This window comes from Oryctolagus cuniculus, chromosome 8 (genome assembly GCF_964237555.1).
Source record: "Oryctolagus cuniculus chromosome 8, mOryCun1.1, whole genome shotgun sequence".
NCBI lineage: Eukaryota > Metazoa > Chordata > Mammalia > Lagomorpha > Leporidae > Oryctolagus > Oryctolagus cuniculus.
This window is the reverse complement of record NC_091439.1, coordinates 80,187,270-80,209,807: the sequence shown is the minus strand read 5'-3', so window position 1 is coordinate 80,209,807 and position 22,538 is coordinate 80,187,270. Positions and strand designations below refer to the sequence as shown.

General features: G+C 40.0%; 1 protein-coding gene across 5 annotated transcripts in view; it reads left to right on the top strand.

Moving 5' to 3' along the window:
* WDFY3 (WD repeat and FYVE domain containing 3) overlaps positions 1-22,538 on the top strand; it is a 310,521-nt gene that overhangs the window by 5,442 nt on the left and 282,541 nt on the right. For 3 of the 5 annotated variants that reach the window (XM_070047894.1, XM_070047899.1, XM_070047900.1), the window contains exon 2: positions 4,404-4,556. The exons of the other annotated variants lie outside the window; for them this stretch is intronic. The gene's annotated coding sequence lies outside the window, so the exon portion shown is untranslated. The remainder of the gene's footprint in view (positions 1-4,403; positions 4,557-22,538) is intronic. 5 annotated transcript variants of the gene reach the window in all.

Sequence of the window (22,538 nt, the reverse complement as noted above, 5' to 3'; positions counted from 1 at the left end):
AGGTTAGTGAAGAAATGAGGTATTGGAGCTACAGGTGCACATGGAGTAGAGGCAGGGTGGGCTTGGGAACTCAGACTTGATGTTTGGCAGGACTCCTGGGAGAAGCAGTTTCTGTGCTGACATGTAGAGTTGAAGAAGTCAGGCAGAATGATAGTGGAATATCAACAAAATATCTAGTCATCCAGAGGTGAGAGAAAACCTGAATAGTAAACATGCCAGGAATATTGTTTTCAAATAACAAAGGCCTCTGACTCCTATATTGTTGCCCCCCTGCCCAATCTCATTCATATTTAGGAAGCTTAAAGGGGGAATAAAACTGGGGTGAAAACAGAGAAACCTGCAAGTTTGTTTTTTTTTCTGATATTCCTAGACTGAAACAATGTAACCATACGGTCTTTGAATACATCCTTAGATCTTGTAAGAAGCATTAAGGATTTCAGTATTACTTTTTTAAATACTCACTTTTTTATTTTTAATTTTTTTATATTTATTTAAGAGGCAGAGTTACAGACAGGAGAGACAGAGGGAAAGGTCTTCTATCCACTGGTTCACTCCCTGATTGGCTGCTACAGCTGGAGTTGCATAGACCCAAAGCCAGGAGCTTCTTCCTGGTCTCTCATGTGGGTGCGGGGGTCCAAGGACTTGGGCTGTCTTCACTGCTTTCCCAGGCCATAACAGAACTGGATGGGAAGTGGAGCAGCCGGGACTCAAACCAGTGCCCATATGGGATGCCAGCACTGCAGGCGGCAGCTTTACCTGCTATACCACACCACCGGCCATGAAAGCCATTGATTTAAATACAAGGTTTAAAATAATAAATTTGTTATATTTTAATATTAGACATTGCATCTTTAACTTTCACTTTTTAAAAAATCAGCCAAACTTCACTACTGAGCTCTAGATTTATGTAATCTAACTGCTAATTTAGACATACATACTGAGAGCTACATGTGCATGTCAGCTTCAGCATGTCCAAAACTTAACTCACGATCCTTCCCTCAAAATACATTCCCTCCTCCTGTCTTCTCTGAGTAAATGGCTTTAGCACAACTCTAGATTGAAGCCTGATAGTGGTAATCCTCTTCTGTCTTCCTCAGGTTCCACATCCAAGTTAAGCCTCAGGTCCCATTGCTTTTATCTTCGAAGTATTTCTTGTATTCAGCCTCCCTCTTCATGTTTGGCTTGTATTTCTTTGCTGAATATTGCAGTGGCTTTTTAAATGATTACCCTCGTACTCTTTCTAAAATAAATTCTCTATTCTCTCTCTTTTTTTTTAAGTTTGAAAAATGGAAACCTATGGTTTTTCCTCTTAAGGTTCTTAAATACATGTTATGTCATCCAAGAACCACTAAAGCGGGGGTGGTGGTCACGGGGGGCGGGTGGGTGTCTTAATCACTACAAAGCTCCATGTAACCTGGCTTCAGCTTCTCCAGTCTCATCTTTGACAACTGTTGGTTTGTTCACTTGAATGTCTGCTGTGCACCGTGCTAGGTGATAGAGCTGTATGAACAGCTTCAGTTCTAGCCAGGAAGGAGAGGATAAATAACAAGTGTAAACTATTGTCATATAACTGACAATAACTGTCAGTGTTACAGTATATAATACATTCTGTCTTGTGTTATTATTGGGAGAATAACTCAGTTACACTGTACCTTCAAAGGTGTTTAAGTACCATGGATAAACATGACTGAGTATGGAGGTTAAGGGAATACTAGGGTGCTGAAGCGTGGGTGAGATTGGCATTTATGGAGGCTGTAAGAGAAGGCTTCTCTACTAAAATGATTTATGGAGAGATATGAAGCCGTGGAGGGAGTAAGAATCATAGATCTGAGAGAAAGGAGGTGCCAAGGTATAGAAGCAGGAGGTTACTTGATTTGTTTAGAGAAGAGTAAGGGGTTCACTGGAGGGGGTGAGGGGTGAGGTTAGAGTGGTAGATACATGGCTGTCCATGTTTTTTGACTAAGGAGCTCAGAGAGTTTGAGCTGAGGTTGCATCTCTGCATAGCCAGAAATGCATTCCTGTCTCCTTGAAGTTTCAAATTTGCAACCACCTGCTGCCCTGAGACTTTTGTTCTACCTGGACTAATGCTTGGTCATCCCGCCCCCATGTTCCCCTGACACTCTGTTGTAACCCTGTTGTAATACTTAGTAGTTAATTTGTTTGTCTGTCATCCCAAAGCTAAGGTTATGGAGGGTCAGGCTTAGATATTTTTTTTTTCTTAACTTCTGAATTCCTATTTCATTGAATCAATGTTTGTTGAGTTATAAGATTGCTGAACATGGGATGAGTTGCTGAAAACTGGGTGGGAGATAGGAACAACCAATGCTGAATAGTGACTGCTGGCTCATATGGACAGGGCATAATTGGTGCTTAGTAAACACTTGGTGAATGAATGCACATTTTTGTGCCAGCTTTGTGTGCTCTTCTCTGCTCCCATAAAACCCATGGGCAAACTTTTCCCAAGAATCCTTTAAATGTTTCCTAATAACGTTATCCCTCTGCTAATCACCTGTTCAAAAAGTGCCAAATACGTACTTAAGAAATTCATGCATCTCCATAAATAACTGTACTGATAGAGTAATATAGCAGCAAAGAAATATAAGAGTAATTTGTTTCCAGGATAAATGGATAGGGTTCATTGCAGAAAGTTTTACCTCATTCATGCTTCTGTTTTCCTCTGTTGGTAATTTTTTGAGGCTAATGTATTACTGGGCCCCTAAATCTAATAAGCAAAACACTGTCAGGCCTATGTTATCACTCCTATAAACAACTGAAACACAAGTCCCACAGAGTGAAGTCACAAGAAACAAAATTGATGGTATTTCTCAGTGTGTTTGATTTGATTGAAGGTTTACAAGTCTATTTACAAGACTGTACTAGTGCAGAGTTCTTTTCTTTTTTGGAAGTATTCATTTATTTATTTGAGAAGTAGAGAGAGATATGTAGAGAGAGCTCCCATCTGCTGGTTCACTCCCCAAAATGCTCACAATGGCTCCTGGACCGGGGCCAAAGCTTAGAGCTGAGAACTGGGACATGGAAACTCAATCCAGGACTCCCAGGTGGGTGGCAGGAACCCAGTTACTTGTGCCATCAATACCGCTTCCCAAGTTCTGCATTAGCAGGAACTGAAATCAAGAGGCAGAGCTGGGAATGGAACCTAAGTACTCCAAAGAGGAATGGAAGCATCTTAAGTGCTTGTCTGAATGCCTCCACCAAGATTTGGGGTTTTTGGAGTCTAGAGGTGCCAGGCCTGAGCCTAGACATTTCAACGCTGGGACGTGAGTGTCATTGTAGACACGGAATTGTTACCAGTGACTCTGTATCGCCAGTCCTTACATCTCAGGCTTCTACATCATGTCTGAATCCTCAGGATCTACATGTCTTTGAGCCTGCCGTAGAAGGACATTGGGTGATCCTAAATACTGTGTGTGCAGAAGCTATAAAACAAGGTGAATCATTTAGTTTGTTAGTGAGAAAAGTCATTTTCCTTTCCAATTTTATTTATCCAAAAATTGCTGTTCAATAGATTTTGTATAGTGGATCATAAATATTGGAGTTTTGATCTTCCATAGTGTTGTAACAAATCTAGTGATGATATTCCCTGTAGTTGTTTTCACTTTATGAAGTAGTTTGTATATTTTACAAATAAAATTTTAACTACTATATAGATTTTTTTGACAGGCAGAGTAAGACAGTGAGAGAGACAGAGAGAAAGGTCTCCCTTTTCCGTTGGTTCACTCCCAAAGTGGCCTCTACGGCTGGTGCCTCGCAGCCGGTGCGCTGCACCATCCAAAGCCAGGAGCCAGGTGTTTCCTCCTGGTTTCCCATGCGGGTGCAGGGCCCAAGTACTTGGGCCATCCTCCACTGCCTTCCCGGGCCACAGCAGAGAGCTGGCCTGGAAGAGGAGCAACCGGGACAGAATCTGGCGCCTCGACCGGTACTAGAACCTGGGGTGCCGGCGCCGCAGGTGGAGGATTAGCCTAGTGAGCCGCGGCGCCGTCTACTGTATAGATTTTTACCAACTAAAGTGTAATTGTAATTTCACTAAAATGCTGAGGGTTTTCTTTGGGTTGAGTTTTTTTTTTATTTTTTTTTATTTTTTATTTTTTTTTTTTATGTTTTTGTGTGGTAAGGCCTTGGTTTTACGGCATTAGCAGGAAGTTAGAATGAGCAGTGGAGCTTGGGACTTGAACATAGGTACTCCAAAATGGGATGCAGATGTCCTAAGCAGTATCTTAACTGCTGTGTCAGAGACCTGCCCCTCAAGAAATGAATTTCTTAGGTTTAAGTTTTTTCCTATGAAGTTTTTTTTTAACTTTTGTCACCTCTTTGTGTTTAGTATATGATCTAACCCAGTATTCATTATTTTAAGTTTAATATATCGTTTTTTTGTGATTTTCCAGAAAAAAGAGAGCACTATGGTTGCTGAAGTACTTGAGTAAGCTTGAGATTTCAGAGTGCTCTGAGATAACCTTCGTATCATTATGCTGATCCACTACAAATGCTTTGAAGCATTAAGAAAACTGCATCCTTGCTTAGGAAAGGGAACTGACAAGGTATTGTAATTACATGTTTTGGTAAGATTGTAAGCTTAGGTTAGAAACTTTAAATCATCTATATGCATGTGAAACCAACGTAGATTAAAAATTGTACAAGTTCTTTAGAGCTTACAAGACTACCAAATGATCAGGATTGATTGATTCTTTTGAGTATGGGCTAATATAGGTTATAAAAGATTAGTATATATTTTTAATGGCATGCCAGAGGCCCAGAAATTGAAACATTCTTGCTCCACCTCTGCCACAGAGCTGTGTTCCTTTGGGCAGGCAAGCTGGCCTGTCTGGCTTCTGGTTTTTCAGCTACTTTCTACTCCAGATCCTTGAGGTGACAGTGACAGTTGCCTCTGATGTGAATTCTTTTAGCTTTCCTCAGTTTTTAAGCCCTTGGTACCACTGTTGTGAGTGGTGATCATGTGACAGGGTGATTTTTGACATGTTGTAATAGGTATGTGATCAACACTTGATGAGTTGGCTGCATTTCTCATACCAGTTCCAGCTTCCTCTTCCTGTATAATGTTTCCTCCTAGCTTTAGTTCTGTAGCCAGCATGGACTTAAAGGAAGCCAACGTATTTAATATTAGCCTGAAAGAAATAAGACTCTGATTTAGAGCTGTTAATTAATTGTTGTACATAGGACTCAACATTTTAAAGAGAATTCCCATAGATATTTTCTTAAAATATTCAAATTAGTTAGTACATTTTAAGTGTTTGAGTTTAGAAAAACAACTTAACCTGTTTTAATTTCTTAGAATTATTAAAACTGTTATCTTACTGACTTATTTTGAAGTCATTTTTTTTAAAAAAACTATATATTTTTATTTGAAAGGCAGAGTTACAGAGAGAGGGAAAGAGAGAGAGAGCTTCCATCTGTTGGTTCACTCCCCAAATGGCCACAGTGGCTAGGGCCCAACTAGGCTGAAGCCAGGAATCTGGAACTCCATCTTTGAGTGGCAGATGCCATGTGAATGGCAGGGCCTCAAATATTCTGGCCATTTTCTGCTGCCTTCCCAGGTGCATAAGTGGGAAGCTGGATAGGAAGTGGAGCAGTGGGGATGCAATGCTAATATGAGCAGGCGTTGCACAGTGGCTTAACCACTATGCCACAACTTCGACCCCTAATTTTGTAGTAATTATAAACTCACAGAATTTGTAAAAATGGTACAGTCCCTTGTACCCTTCACCCCAATGGTAATGTCTTATATAATCATAGTACAATGATTGGTTTATATTTTAGTACTAAAAATATAGTGATCTCACTATTTTTAAAGTATTTATTGGAAAGAGAGAGAGAGAGAGAGAGAGAGAAACAGAGGGTGAGAAAGAGTGTTCCCATCCGCAGGTTCACTTGCCAAATGCCTGCAGTGGCTCTGGACTAGAACCAAAGCTGAGAGCTGGGATCCACATCTCCTTCATGGGTGGCAGGAACCCAGTTACTTGAGTCATCACTTGCTACCTCTCAGGGTCTGCATTAGCAGACAGCTGTAGTCAGAAGGTGTAGGCCAGCATTGAATTGAGGATCTCCCATATGAGACATAAGTGTCTTCATTGTATGTAAACCAGATACCTGCCCTGATCTTATTTATTTTGAAAAATGTTGGCAAATACAAGAATATTGATATTTTTGTGCTCTCCAAAGTGTGAAGAAGTTGGTGTGTACAAATATAAGTCATGTACCTTATTTCTGTAGGCAGTAGACCAAGGATGTGTTTCTTCTCTGTATTTCCTATATAAAACAGTGGCAGGTAATTATGCAAGTGAATGATTATTTTCCACTTGCTAGTTCCATCACAGTCGTGGACATAGTAAATGTAAAATTTTTAATTACATTGCATTCTTCTTAATTCCTCTTTGCTAGATTTCATTGTTTAATCACTACTATATTCACTTACTGGAAACTTTCATTATTAACATTAACAGAATATAAAGAAAGAATTATTGAGTAGTCAAGGAATATTTACTAAACATCTGCTATCATTGTGTTGAATATAGAGGAAATTTTGATACATTAGAAGGAGTGTTTACATTGCAGCTAAATAAATAGCCATGGCACATTACCACGTATTGCACAATATATTTTAGTGAATTTTGTTGTCTCTTAAATGCATAAAATAGGTAGGCAGTTGGTCTTCAATAAACATTTGTTGAATAGATGTACATAGAAAATCATGTTGTCCGAGAATTATGTAAGTCTTAAGAAAATAAGTGTTTACTATCATTCTTAGGAATTCTGAAACTCTTCGCTGTGGAGTGAAAGAATGATAATGTATGTTTTATTGTGTTTCTTTTTTTTCTCCTCACCCTAGGAATACTTAGGTAAATTTGTAATCAGATTTCCCTGATTAATGACTGGGTCTCTGTGACTCTAAAATCCAAGTGCTTTCCACATGCTTATTAAAACACAGAATTGGGTGATTTAGATAATAAATGCCATAGTTAAGTAAAGGAGGATGACATAAAAATAAACTCTGCATTAGTAACTTTTAGAATAATCAATAATTTTATTTAGTTTGATTTATTTGTGTAATGAATATTGATTGAATTAGATCAAAAATAAGGAATTAAACTTCCCACCTAGTTTTTATTTCCCAAAATGATCCCTCATAAAAACACTCTGAAAAGTTGCTGCATTATATAGTAATAATTTTAAATTTGTTTCTAAATATTATTAAATATTTTATTGGGAGGGATGGGCATTGTGGTACAGCAAGTTAAGTCTTCACTTGGGATGTCATATCCCGTATAAGAGTGCCAGTTTAAGTTCCAGCACCTCTGCTTCCCATTCAGCTTCCTGCTTGATACTTCCTGGGAGGCAGCAAATGATAGCTCAGATGCTCAAGTCCCTGCAACCCACATGGAGTTCTGAGCCCCAGCCTTTGGCCTGGCCCAACCCTAGCTGTTGTGGGCATTTTGAAAGTGAACCAATGATGAAAGTTCTCTCTCTCTCTCTCTCTCTCTCACTGTGCCTTTCAAGTATCTGAAAAATAAAAATTTTTTTTTAAAAAAACATTATGTACTGTGCTGGACATTTTGGGAAATATACATGGATCCTTAAGATATGGGTAGTTCTGGGGCTGGTGTTGTGGTATAGCGGGTAAAGCCACCACTTGCAACGCTGGCGTCGCTTATGGGCAATGGTTTGTGTCCCAGCTGTTCCACTTCTGATCCAGCTCCCTGATAATGGCCTGGGAAAGCAGCAGAACATGGCCAAGTCTTTGGGCCACTGCAACCCATTTGGAAGACCCAGATGAAGTGCCTGGCTCCTGGCTTCAACCTGGCTCAGCACTGGCCTTTGTGGCCATCTAGGGAGTGGACAGCAGATGGAAGATTGATCTCTCGCTCTCTCACTTATTCTCTCCCCTCCCCATCTCCATTGCTCTGATTTTAAAACAAATAAGATAAATCTTAAAAAAAAAAAAAAAGATATAGGTAGTTCCTTCGTCAATAACTATAATGGTTGGGATAAGGTAAATGTATAAGTAAATAGTATGTAATTCATCTGAATGGTATAGAATCTCCACACTTAATGAGTAGAAAGATTACTTTTGGTTGAAGTGATCAACCCTATGATGACATTTGGAATGTCAGGGGGGTTGATATAATTATCTTGGGGAAAATTGTGCAATTTACTTATTTAAAAATTACAGAAAATTATTAAATCATTTACTTTATTAGTGAATCATAAAAAGTTTATTTGGAAAGAACTTAGCCTTAATTTAAGATTTAATTAATGACAAAATGGATAAGAAATAAATAAAATACTTAGGTGAAGACCAAAATCATGCTTCCAACATGAAAACCTTGCTCCTGATACATTTTACATAAAAATTGTATGAAATATTATTTCCATGGCATGTATTCTTTTTTAAAGTATAAATTTTATTGTGAATATTTAAGATATACATGATGTTATGACACACATGTATAAAATTACAGGGTAACTACAGTGAAACAACATATCCATCATCTCAATTACCCATCCTTTCCCCAAATCCTGCCTAAAACCTGTTATAGTCTCTTTTAGCCAAAATCCTAAATACAGTATGCACTACTAAATATTATATTCATGTTGTACATTAGATCTTTCGACTTGTTCATCTTACGTGTCTGCTACTCTGCATCCTTCAAATACTTCTCCCCACTTCCTCTCCTCTACCCTATCTCTGGTAACCACTGTTTTATTTTCTGTTTCTGTGTATTTGATTTTTTTTGATTCCACATAAAAGTAGAATCCTACAGTATTTTTCTTTCTGCATTTGGTTTATTTCACTTACCATAATGTCCTGCAGGTTATCCATGTTGTAGCAGGTGGCAGGATTTCTCCTTTTTATGGCTGAATAGTATTTCATTATGCACACACACACACACGTATAGAATAGCACATATATTCTATCTATTTTATCCATTTATCAGTTGGTCAACACTAAGATTATTTCCATTTCTTGCAATTGGGGATAGTGCTGCAATAAACATGGGTGTGCAAATATCTTCATTATGTGATGGTTTCATTTCATTTGGTTATATACCCAGAAGAAGGATTGCTGGATCATAAGGTAACTTTGCTTTTAATTTTTTAGGGACCTCCATACTGGTTCCTGTAATGGTTACACCAGTCTGCCATGTATTTTTTTTTTTTAAGATTTGTTTATTTATTTGAATGGCAGAGTTACAAAGAGGCAGAGAGAGAGAGAGAGAGAGAGAGAGAGAGAAAGAGGTCTTCCATCTGCTGGTTCACTCCCCAAAAGGCCATAATGGGCCACAGCTGGGCTGATCTGAAGCTAGGAGCCAGGAGTTTCTTCCAGGTCTCCCACGTGGGTGCAGGGGCCCAAGGACTTGGACCATCTTCCACTGGTTTCCCAGGCCATAGCAGAGAGCTGGATTGGAAGTAGAGCAGCTGAGACTTGAACCAGCGCCCATATGGGAAGCTGGCACCACAGGCGGCGGCTTTACCTGCTACAGCGCAGCACCAGCCCCTACCATGTATTCTTTTAAAAGATAATTTCATCTGTTAAGTTGATGATATATGTGTTTTATAAATTTCATTTTATAACTTTAGAATTAAGTTGCATGAGTTATCTTCCTTTGAAGTTTGTTTTTGTTCAAAAGACAAGCAGCAGAGAGAAGAGAGAGAGTTCTCAATCTCCATGTAGGTCACCATCTGAGTGGCAGAGATCCAGGTACTTGGTCCATCTGCTGCCCCTTAGGGTGCACATCAACAGAAGCTGGATCAGAAGCAGAGGTAGGACTGGACCCCAAGCACTCTGATATGGGAAGTGGGCATTCCATATATTGCTTAACCTACTGAACCACAGTGTCTACCCCAAGAGTTATCTTTTTTTTGTTGTTTTATTTTTTATTTTTAGGCTTATTTATTTATTTGAAAGTCAGAGTTGCAGAGAGAGAGAGAGAGAGAGAGAGAGGGGTCTTCCATCCTTTGGTTCACTCCCCAGTTGGCTGCAATGGCTGGAGCTGCGCCGATCCAAAGCCAGGAGCTTCTTCTGGGTCTACCACATGGGTGCAGGTGCCAAGGACTTGGGCATTTTCTACTGCTTTCCCAGGCCATAACAGAGAGTTGGGTCGGAAGTGGAGCAGCAGGGACTTGAACCAGCGCCCATATGGGATGCTGGCATTGCAGGTGGTAGCTTTACCCACTACGCCACGGTGCAGGCCCCAGGAGTTATCTTTTTGATCAAGATGATAATTGGTTTATTACTGTTTTATTATTTTTGAAGTTCTAGTGTGTAAAGTGTTTCTATTATCTGAGTGAAATAATATTAAATTTTTTTCTTAATGTCATGGAGTTCAGCCTTACAGAAGGGTAACTATCAGAGGCAAGCTGCAAGAATAGTGCAGGGGAAGATGGGAAAGGAAGATGTGATGTGGGAAAAGAGCACGAGGAGGGAAAGGAGAGAAAGAGGTAGAGAAAATAGAGTTCTCTGTAAAGGAGTATTCTGCCTCATATAATTTTGTATAGCAGATGTTATATTGTACGTAGTGAGACCTGAAGCATTCTGAAAGCTAGTGGCTCCATCAAACCTATAAAGAGCAGAAAGTCCTTTGAGTTTGCTTTAGTTGTATAATAAATAATAATAATAAATGATGTCATAGCATTCATTTGTGTTCTCCACCTCCTTTTCCACAGAGACCTAGATTTTCATCTGAGTCACCAGAGTAAATAAATCCTGTGATTCCCAGCTTGTCTTAGGTTGCGTAACCACCACGTGGGTTGACATAGATGTTTATACTTCAGGAGGGTGCGGGAGAGACGATCAAGACATGGCAGCTGCTAAAAATGCAGTAAGGTCACTACTGCCACTGACATGTGTTTGTGTTATGGGGTCAGAGTAGGAGGGGAAGAATTTGTTGCTTTTCTGAGATTACAGTATTAGTGATCTTTAATCATAACTTGGAAAAGAGTATTCTGTCTTTCTTAGAAAGCTTATTGTGCTTTCTCTTTGGATTTTCATGCTCTTTGACTTTTCTCAACTTGACTAAGATTTTCACCAAAAATAAGCCACTTTGCTGCTTGCCAATGTTGCAAGATCTTTAAAAGGATTATTCTCATAGTCTAGTCTTTCTTCTTCCTACACTGCTTGTTGATACCTACTTAAGTGTAAGGTTTAATGGTGGCTTTGCTTACCCCGATGTCATTTGACAAAGTGTCATTGCAGCCCAATGGAAATCTTGCTTAGCAAGCACTATGTTAATGGGAGAGGTGTTGTTTAATAAGTATGGCTTGTAAATATTAATCACCTCCATGTGAGATTTCTTGGGTTTCACTAAAGTTTAGAATTGTTTTTACATAGTGTGTTGGGTACATTAATATATGTATGGATTTGCCTCATCCTTTTAAGTAGCAGCATTCTGTACTAGCCACTGGCTTTGAGTTACCCTTTTGCATTTTATCATCTCTTATTGTTAAGGGCTCAATAAAAAGTCTTATTTTTATAAAAGTTTTTGAATATGGTAAAATATCCATATTGGTAGAGAATGCTTTGGCTTGTTAGAGTTGTAGTTAAAAACTATAATTATTATTTTTCTGTCAGGTAATCTGTTCAACTCACTGTGACTTCTGTTGCAAAGCAAAGAGGCATGTCTCTGAACAGCAATTTTCAACAAAAACATATTGGCCAATAACTCATTCCCAGATGCCTGAAATATTGAGAAGTCATAATAAAGTAAACAAATAGTAAAATGGATTTTTTATTCATTTTGTTTGAAAGACAGAGAGGCACAGATCTTTCATTTGCTGGTTCACTCCTTAAATGGCTACAACAGCCAGTGGTTGGCCAGGCCAAAGCCAAGAGCCTGGTACTCAGTCTGGTCTCCCACATGGGTGACAGAAAACTAATTTCATGAATCATCATGTGTTGTCTCCCGGGGTGCACATTGGCAGGAAGTTGGAACTGGGAGAAGAGCCAGCATGTGAACCGAGGCACTGCCATATGGGATGTGGGAGTCCCAAGTGGCATCTTAACTGCCATGTCAAACACTTGCCACAGTGGAATGTATTTTTAAAAGATAAATATTAAACATGATGTTAGATTGAGGAAAGGGTTATATGAATATAAAAATAGAATAGAGGAAAATCATAGTAAAAGGGTACAAGTAGATGAAATTAATCCATGTGAGACGTGTTTGTGTTGTGTTTATTGACCAATAGGGAAACATTTTTGGAAAAAGAGATTTTCTTAGAACTCACATTATCTGTTTTCTTTGAGTAAGATCTTCCCTAGTAGTCAGCATTCCTCAGTATTGTATCGTAGAGTAAGTGGAATACATTTAACACTTACTTATTAGCCATCTGAATCTATGTTTTTTCATTCAGCAAGAGTACTTTGTGTGCTGAATATTAAGATGATAAGAAGCTATATTTTCATTCATAGAGCTGTTATACTCTTGTAGGTATGAGCAGAGAATTATCAAATAATGTAGCTGTTAGTGTTACATCTGTTTTGAGGTTTCATTGTCTCCCCCTAGCCACTATTTGGAGTTGTTTTTTTTTTTTATCACACCCTGCACTTATTCTTACTGCAGCTCTCTTGGCTTCTAAGGAGCCTGCAACAAATACATGCACTTTTTTCCTTGAATCTTGGGCTGCTTGTTTACTAGTTTTTTCTTATATGCAGGGTTATCCCATTTATGGCTTGATTTTCAGTTAAGGATCAAGGTTGTATGTGGGGAGCAACCCGGACTAGACTAAGTTACTGGAATTAAGACTTATTCTATGCATCTGCTCTCCCACAATATGGCGCTGGGAGAGGAGAAAACAGCTTCTACACAGCTGCCTCCAGTTCAACCAATAAACTGTAGGACCTGCTCCTGATTGGAGGAGAGCAGCGTACTCAGCATGTGGGCAGCCGAGTTGGGATTGGTGGAGGAGGACTATAAAGGAGGAGAGAGACGGCATGCACCAGGAACATCTAAGGGGAACATCTATCTGAAGGAACACCTGTGCAGCCCCCGAGAGAGCCGGCCAGCGGTGTGCCGCTCCCCCGCGGAAGTGGGGAATGTGGCAGGGGGAACCGCCCTTCCACGGAGGTGGAAGGGTCGGTAGCCAACCCAGGAAGAACCAGCAGCAAACCCGGGGAGGGCCAAGCAGACAAAAGAACAGCACAGGGTCCTGTGTTGCTCCTCCATGAAGAGGGGGAGCGACATAATGGTGCCGTGACTCGGATATGAAGCCTAGGCAGGGCTTAGTGTCGTTCCTCCACGAAGAGGGGGAGCGACATAATGGTGCCGTGACTCGGATATGAAGCCTAGGCAGGGTTTAGTGTTGTTCCTCCATGAAGAGGGGGAGCGACATAATGGTGCCGTGACTCGGATATGAAGCCTAGGCAGGGTTTAGTGTCGTTCCTCCATGAAGAGGGGGAGCGACAGTTGTAGAAAAAGCCAATAGAAGGAACAATTAATGAGAGCGTGGTAGTAATAACAACTAGACTTTGGGGAAAGTGATTAGAATGCCATTTTTGGCCCTAAGTGGAATTAAAAGTGTAATAAGTGTCATAATGAGAAATTCAACATTGATTGAAAGAACCACTAATTTACATGACTAGATATTTTATATACTGTTTTATTGTTCTGATGTACCTCATCTCTTTTGTACTCCAAAATTACTGGTAGAAGTCTTGGGAACCAATCACTTCAATATGCTGTAACAGGAGAGATATACAAATGTAAGGTAGTCATTGTCTTTTTCTTTCTGGTTTAATGATCAAAATGAATTTTGGCATGTAAATGTCCAAAAATCCCATGTATATTGTGTTATTGTTTCAATAGTATTATGTTACAAAGTTTCCAATGCATTTTATTTGAAAAACAGTTTTTTCCTTTGTTTAATTGCTTTATTTCTAAATTTTGTAAGTTTGCTTAGGTTTGTTATATCTCAAGATTTGATAAAGGTTTATTGTATTTGTGATAAGAGAGAGCCTGGCCAAGTTTCAGAGTATAGCAGACATTTCTAAGATCAGACGAGATTGGGTGCATTCAGGGTGGTGTGGCTGTAGATGGGCAGACATTTCTTTTACTTAGGACAGACTAGATGAATGGTGCTGCAGTTAGAGTCAATCTAGCCGAAACTACAAGTGCTGTGAGGAAATTATCTTTTTAGGCCATACTGCAGGTAGAACAGGTAGAGAACAAGCCACTTGACCTGTTAATGAGAATTCAAGGTAAAGATAGAATCTGGAATAGGAGAGTAAATGTGTGTGTATAAGTAAATGAGTGATTGGGAACATACCTGCATACATATGTTTATATGAGTGGCCACCAGAGAATTCAGTCTTTGGTTACTAGGCTCTACCTTATAGCCTGATACCAGACCTTTAGATTGTGACTAGTAATTAAAAATAGGCATCCCAGTTCCAGGGTGTGACAATTCGGGGACCAGATTTGGGATCTCTGAGAGTGTCAAAACAGAAACTCAGTTATAGTAACTGCCAGCCAAGGAGAGGACAACAGAAGGGGTGCGAGTAGACAGAGTAGGTCTCAAAAAGAGCTGGAAACTCTAAATCACATAATCTGGAGTATAAAGGTTGGGTAATGTTAATGATGATTTGATCCAGAGTGGAAGTTTGGGACTGACAGTGCTGAAGAACCTTTGGTCACAAGCCCTGCTGATGATCTGGGACAGGAGAAGCAAAGCACATGGAGGGCAGAAACTGGCTGGGCTTGGCATTCTTTTATGTACGATCAGGTGTCTTTTAAAGGGAAAAGTCATTTCCATTGTTAATCAGTAATCAGAGTCTGCTTTATTGGCACTGGTATAGCATCACGAGATGCAGAGAACTGCTGATGCCTCACAATAGCGTGCTTAACAGGGAACTGCCACTAAGATGAACAAACCTAAGCTTCGCCTTCTTGCAAAATAGGAGGATGTGAAAAAGCATGTTAGACAGGAGTGTTCTAATGTCACAGTTCTGAATGCAAAATTACACTGTTAGGGGTTTAGTTGGAGTGGGTTAAGAGGAAGCAAGGAAAACGCATGCTTATGATAATTTGATGTTAAAAAGAGAACCTTCTGCACCTTTGATTTATTTTTTGAAGTCCTATTAGCATTGAAGGGTGGGTTGCAGTTAGTTAAAAGGAAGTTTGTGGAATCCAATCTGGGAACTAAATATGCACTGGGGGCTTGGACAGAAGAAGCTAGAGTTGCTTTGGGGATCTCTTCAGTAGGAGGTTTTGTTTTTTGGGGCTTTTTAAAAAAAAAGATTTATTTTATTTATTCAAAAGAGTTACAGAAAGATAGGTAGACAGAGTCTTCCACCTGTTGATTCACTCCCCAAATGCCTGCAACGCCTGGAACTGAGGTGATCCGAAGCCAGGAGCTTCTTCCAGGTCTCCCAAGGATTTGGGTGCAGGGGCCCAAGGACTTGGGCCATCCTCTGCTGCTTTCCTAGGCTATAGCAGAGAGCTGGATTGGAAGTGAAGCAGCTGGAACTTAAACCAGCGCTCTTATAGGACACTGGCGCTGCAGGCTGGGGCCTTAACTAGCTGCGCCACCTCACCAGCCCTATCAGTAGGAGTTTTTAATATGTTTTTCTCCAGTTGGCTTCACTGTAGAGATTTGGTCTCATTGCCTTGTCTGTTCATTTTAGATTCTATCAAGAAGGGATTAGAGTAGCCCTGTTTAGATGAGCTATCTTTCTCTCTCTGAACCAAGGTTTGCAGAGTTATGATGAATCACAATGGCCCTGTGAGCCTACTTCTGTGTACTGAGACCTTCTCAAAAAAGGAGAAATCCAAAGCTGGGCAGCCCTCTGAGGAGATGTCTAAACATCTCATCCTTCCGTAGTTTAAGCACTCCTTCTCGCTTCTCTTCCTTCAGCTCACTCTCCTCTCTGCTTGTATGAAAATAGACGTAACCCTGCTATCCCATCTATGCCTGGTTTCCAGGGGAGAAAATCCAAATGCAAGCTGAGGCACCACATCCAGAGGCAGTGCCGCAGAGCTACTGACTGGCTGATATCATGCTGCCTGTGATTGCATTGTGATTCCTCATGGTTTACAGTCTCAGGTTAACTTCTGCCAACTTGCCATCTGTACGGCTGGGGGAAAGGAAGAGGAAATAAATAGAAAATAAACTTAAAGAAAAAGATGGATGTTTAGTACACACCGGTTAATAAGAAGGAAATACATGGTGGTTATGATCCTTAGTTTTATCTATACACAAAGCCCAGATTTCTTATTTATGCTACCTTCTGCTGGTCTTGGCTCATCAGTGTTCTGTCCCTAGCGTGCTGACTGAGTTCTTTGTTCCTAAAAGGGCCTGAGTCATGTTATTCCAACTGTATGGAATTATGATGCCTTGCCGCTAACATTAACACTGTGTGCAACCCTATTAGAAGAGATTTGGGAGATTCACCTGAGTTCTTTTCATGGCCTTCCTGCTGTTCTCCAGAAGTACAGCCATGACCTCACCGCCACTGATTTATCACGGTTACCAGTTCTGTAGTATCCAGTGCTTGTTTTTATTGCTGACATGAAGAAATCAAACTGAACCTGATAAGTTCAGCTTTCAATAGAGTGACACAATTGTTTTGTCTCCTACTGTAAATGTTTCTTTCTTGGATACTAAATAAAAATTATGGATCAATAGATTCAAGCTGTTGAGACAAGAAGCAAAACTGAGAGCAGATGAAAGACATCGTCTTTATCAATACCACTTGGTTCCTATATCCAGTGTAATTCAGAGATGGGAGCCATCGTACACTGGTGGTTGGTTCAGGTATATTTATATTAATAATTTAGAGGAATTGCAGAACGGAGGCCTTCATTATGTTAATTTCCCTTGCTCATAAGATTCCACGTCTGAGCATCTGATAGGGACCCAAGGCTAAGAAGGGCTCGTAACTAGGAGACCTTTGAATCCTTAGCCTTTTTTCCGATGTGAAGGCCATTTTACATCATCTTTAGTCTGTTTGCTAGTTGATAATATTTGTTACCTTTCAAAGGGAGGTACATTATCTTTTCTTAAAAATAAATGTATTCAAATATATACTTAAATAAAAACGAACAAATCTTAAGTTTACAGTTTATTGGATTTTCTCATAATGAACATGTTTTACCATTTAAAAAAATACAAAGGAAAGTCCAGGAAAAATATTTGCAAAACATGTTTTGGCAAAGCATTTGGTCCAGAATATGCGAAGACACTTTCACAATTCAATAAGAAGACAAGGGCCAGTGTTATGTCACAGCAGGTAAGCCACTGCCTGTGACAGGCATCCCATGTGGACATTGGTCTGTGTTCCAGCTGCTCCACTTCCACTCCAGCTTCTTGCTAATGGCCTGGGAAAAGCAGCAGAAGATGGCCCATGTGGGAGACCCGGATGAGGCTGGTCCAGCCCCGGCCATTGCAGCCATCTAGGGGAGTGAACCGACAGATGGAAGATCTCTCTCTTTCTCTCTGTCTCTCTCTCTCTCTCTCTTTCCTTCTCTCTCTGTAACTGACTTTCAAATAAATAAATAAATCTTGAAAAATGAAGACAAAGAACTCTGTCAAAAAATGGGCAAAGGGTTTGAACAGACATTTTATTATGGATATATGAATGACCAATATTTGTTGTGTGGAAAGATAAAAGTATGTCACAGAAAGATGCTTCATATTACTAGTCATCAGGGAAATGCTGATTAAAATCATAGTATGATACCGCCACAATTACGTAGTCAGAATCTGGGGCCTGGCACTGTGGCATAGCGGGTAGAGCTGCTGCCTGTGGTGCTGGCATCCCATTTTGGGCGTTGGTTTGAGTCCTGGTTGCTCCACTTCCGATCTGCCTCTCTGCTATGGCCTGGGAAAGCAGTGGAAGATGACCCAAATCATTGGGCCGCTGCACCCATGTAGGAGACCCAGAAGAAGCTCCTGGCTCCTGGCTTCAGATCGGCACAGCTCTCGCTATTGCAGCCAGTTGGGGAGTCAACCAGGAACACCTCTCTCTCTTTGTCTCTCCTTCTCTCTCTCTCTCTAACTCTTTCAAGTAAAAAAAAAAAAAAATCTTTAAAAAATAAAATAAAATCAATTTACCACATATATATGGCACTATTTCTGGTATTTCTATTTTTTTCCACTTATTTGAAAGGCAGAGAGAAACAGAGAGAGGCAGAAAGGTATTTCCCATCTGTTGGATCACTCTCCAAAAGCTCATAATAGCTAGGACTAGACTAGTCCTAATTCAGGAACCGGTAATTTAGTCTAGGTCTCCCATGTGGGTGTTAGATACCCAGCTACTTGATCAACTAGTGCCTCACAGGAAGGAGGAAGAGGGAATGAGGCTGAAACTTGAACTCAAGCACCCTGATAAGGGATGCAGGTGTCTCAAGCAATGACTTAACCGCTGTACAGAAGCCGTTTCTATCAGTTAATTTTTTAATGTTGAATTATTCTTTTTTTTTTTTTTTTTTTTTTGACAGGCAGAGTGGACAGTGAGAGAGAGAAAGAGAGAGAGACAGAGAGAAAGGTCTTCCTTTGCCGTTGGTTCACCCTCCAATGGCTGCCGCGGCTGGCGCACTGTGGCCGGCGCACCGCGCTGATCTGATGGCAGGAGCCAGGTGCTTCTCCTGGTCTCCCATGGGGTGCAGGGCCCAAGCACTTGGGCCATCCTCCACTGCACTCCCTGGCCACAGCAGAGAGCTGGCCTGGAAGAGGGGCAACCGGGACAGAATCCGGCGCCCCGACCGGGACTAGAACCCGGTGTGCCGGCGCTGCAAGGCAGAGGATTAGCCTAGTGAGCCACGGCGCCGGCCCAATGTTGAATTATTCTTACATTTCCAGGATAAACTCTACTTGATCTCCACTGCTAGATTCGATTAATAATATTTTGTTAAGATTTCTGCATTTTGTTCAGAAGAAAGTTAGATTTCTAGTAGTCTTTTCTCTTAAATTTCTTCCATTTTGTTATCAAAATGTTGTTGGTCTTATAAAGTGCTTTGGAAAAAGCTTATTTCAATCTGAATTGAGCTGGTTAGTGTAAACAAACATAGTATGTTGTCTTTTTTGTAAGAAAAAAAGAGAAAATGCCATACATATATTTGTCTGACTTTACAAAAGAACAGAATGATGGGAGGTAATGAGGCCAAAAGTTTATGGGAATATACGTTTTTATACAGTTGTCTTCATATGTGAAACTAGAATGAGAATGGGTAAAATCCTAATCCACCAAAACATGAACTTGCTTGTATTTTAAATTTGTACTGTTCCTGCTCTGAAGGGGACAGAGTGAGTCTGCACGATTTCTTAACACAGAATTTAACTGTGTACCCTTGGTTTGGGTGAGAGTGAAATGGAGGGGTTGCAAGCACATCCTGAACTCTTTTCTGTTATGCGCATTTTTTAGAGTAATGTAGACAAAACTCTTCTAGAACATTATTAGATGTACTGGAGATTGGAGCCAGTGTTTTCCTTGAGGAAGGAAGGACAGTATGGGATGGGGAAAGCAAAAATATACTCTGGGGATGGATTGGAATTGAAGTTGTCAGTGCGAATTCATTATTTTAAATCATGTATATATATACACGTGTATATTACGACTATATATAATATAGATACACATACATGTTTGTAGCCATATGTGTATATATGTGCATATGTTTCCTAGATATGGCCAACAAAAGGACTAAGAGGAAAAGAGCACATTTAACTCCCAAATCTTGGTCTCTCATCCTGTTTCCCACTCAAAATGAACAGACTTTCTCAAGCAAATAGCTGACTCCAGTCTAGGCTGGTATGCACAGATACATACTAGGTGACCTAGATCATTATATTTTTGTGTTGGAAGACAGGAAAATATTTCTTTTCTTTTTCTCTTTTTTTTTTTCCAATGACAGGCTGTCATAGAAGCTTGTTGTTGGCATTCACACTAGCCAAATCTGGAATGATTTGGTCATCAGATAATTATAATGATGAATTATAAATCATTAAAAAGAGTAATTAGTGCAGGCATTTAGCCTAAATGGTGAAATTGCCTGTATTCCACATTGGAGGGCTTAGGTTTGTACCCAGCTTTGACTCCTGACTCTGCTTCCTCCTGATGCACATGCTGGGAGGCAGTGATGATGATATAAGTAATTGGGTTCTTACTTCTTATGTGGAAGGCCTAGGTTGGGTTCTTGGCTCTTGGCTTCAGCCCTGGCTCAGCACCAGTCTTATCTGTTACAGGGTTTTGGGGGTGATCTAACAGATGAGGACTTTCTCTGTCTCTCTGCGTTTCAAATAAAGTAGGAATTGAGCCACAATGACAGTAAGCTGGTAAATAAGTGAATAAATAGAGAAAGGAAGGCTACTGCCTACAGTAGAGTTCTGAGTTCTGGAGTTGGAAAATCATCATTTTGTAGATAGGGGAAGTATTATAACAAAATCCAGGGGGAAATACTGATGAAGTGCAGGCTATCTCCATGGTTGCAAAGGGTCTCCCTATAAAAGCTTCAAGAGATAAAATCATGAATGTCCACTGGGAATTCCAACAGCAATATGAGGCAGGGGGTTACCATGTGCCTCCAGGAAGAACATGCTAAGGAGGTACATTATCTCTTATGTAGTACTTTGGCCAAGATTGATGAACTGAATCTAAGCATGACAAAATGTCAGAGAAATAAAAAATGTGGAATATTCTACATAATAAAAAGATAGAGGGCTATGGTCTTCAAAAAAGTGACTGTCATAAAAGATGAAGAAAGGCTATGAAAATATTCCAGATTAAAAGAGGCTTAAGAAAGACAGCTACTAACTGCAGTACTTACTGTGGATCCTGTACTGAATAAGGGTGGGAGAGTTAAGTATATTAGTGGATGAATGGAAAAACTGGAATGCATACTGTAGAGCAGATAAAAAATATAACACTGTTAAATTTACTGAAGTTGGTAACTGCTTTGATTACAAAAGATTATTTCTAAGAAAATACACATTGAAGCAAAGGAGAAATGGTTTACAGTTTATCCTCACTTGGTTCAGAAGAAAAACTAGCATGTATATGTGTGTGTCTATGTGAATGATAAAAAAATGCAAGAGAGCACAGGAACACGAAATGATAAAGCAGGGGGTCTTATGTTAATAATAATTGAATCTGGGTATTAGTGTGATGTTTGTATTCTTATATAGTATTTGTGCCTTCTCTCTAGGCTTGTAATTGTTTCCAGATAAAATATTTAAAACATGTAAAATGTCTATCTGCTATTGTTAAACTTATTTACAAAGAGCTTGATTCTTTGTCTGGAACCAGTTTGGAAAGATCATTTTTATAATATTTTCCTGTGTGTTGGTGTTGTGGCTCAACAAACCAGCCATTGTTGAATATGACAGCAGTTAAGGGAAAATAAATTGAGTCTTTCTGTGGGTGGTCAGAATCTAAAACCTAATTTTGGATTGAACTGTATGCTGATTGGTCTAAATTTACGGACATATTAGCTAAAGTGCCTGCTGAAGTCTTTGAGGTTTTTGTTATTATCACTTATCTTTTGAGAAAACTTTAGTAGAATTATTTTATTTATTTTTATTTTTATTATTATATTTATTTTATTATTTATAAAACCTAGTTGTTATACCTCAGCTATTTAGATTATCTTGGTTTTTTTATTTTTTAAATATTTATCTGTTTATTTATTTGATAGGCAGAGATACAGAGAGAGAAAGAGAAAGAAAGAGATCTTCCATCTGCTGATTCACTGCCCAAATGACCATAATGGCTGGGGCTGAGCCAGGCTGAAGCCAGGAGCCAGGAGCCTTCTTTGGGTTTCCCACATGGGTGCAGGGGCTCAAGGATTCGGGCCATCTTCCTCTGCTTTCTCGGGGGCATTATCAGGGAGATGGATTGGAAGTGGAGCAGCTGGACTCCAACCAGAGCCTATATGGAATGCTGGCACTGCAGGCAGAGGCTTAACCTTGTATGCCATGGTGCTGGCCCAGTTATCTTTTTTTTTTTTTTTTTTTTTTTTAAGATTTATTTTATTTATTTGAAAGAGTTACAGAGAGAGGTAGAACCAGAGATACAGGTCTTCTGTTCGATGGTTCACTCCCCAGATGGCCACAACGGCTGGAACTGCACCAATCCAAAGCCAGGAGCCAGGAGCTTCTTCCAGGTCTCCCATGTGGGTGCAGGGGTCTAAGGACATGGGCCATCTTCTACTGCTTTCCCAGGCCATAACAGAGAGCTGGATCAGAAGAGGAGCAGTCGGGAACCAGTGGCGGCCATATGGGATGCTGGCACTTCAGGCCAGGACTTTAACCCACTGCGCCACAGTGCTAGCCCCAAGCCCAGTTATCTTGTTACATATCAACTCAGAAAACTTTCCATTTTTAGAACTGAGAGTAATTAATTATTCATCTGTACGTTGAGAAAACATTGAAAGCCTACTATGTGCCAGACCCTTTTCTAGGCATTGAAGATGTAGCACCAGACAAATCTCTGCATGATTTTTTTTTAAAGATTTATTTATTTATTTGAAAGGCAGAGTTATAGAGAAGCAGAAGCAGAAAGAGAGGTCTTCCAT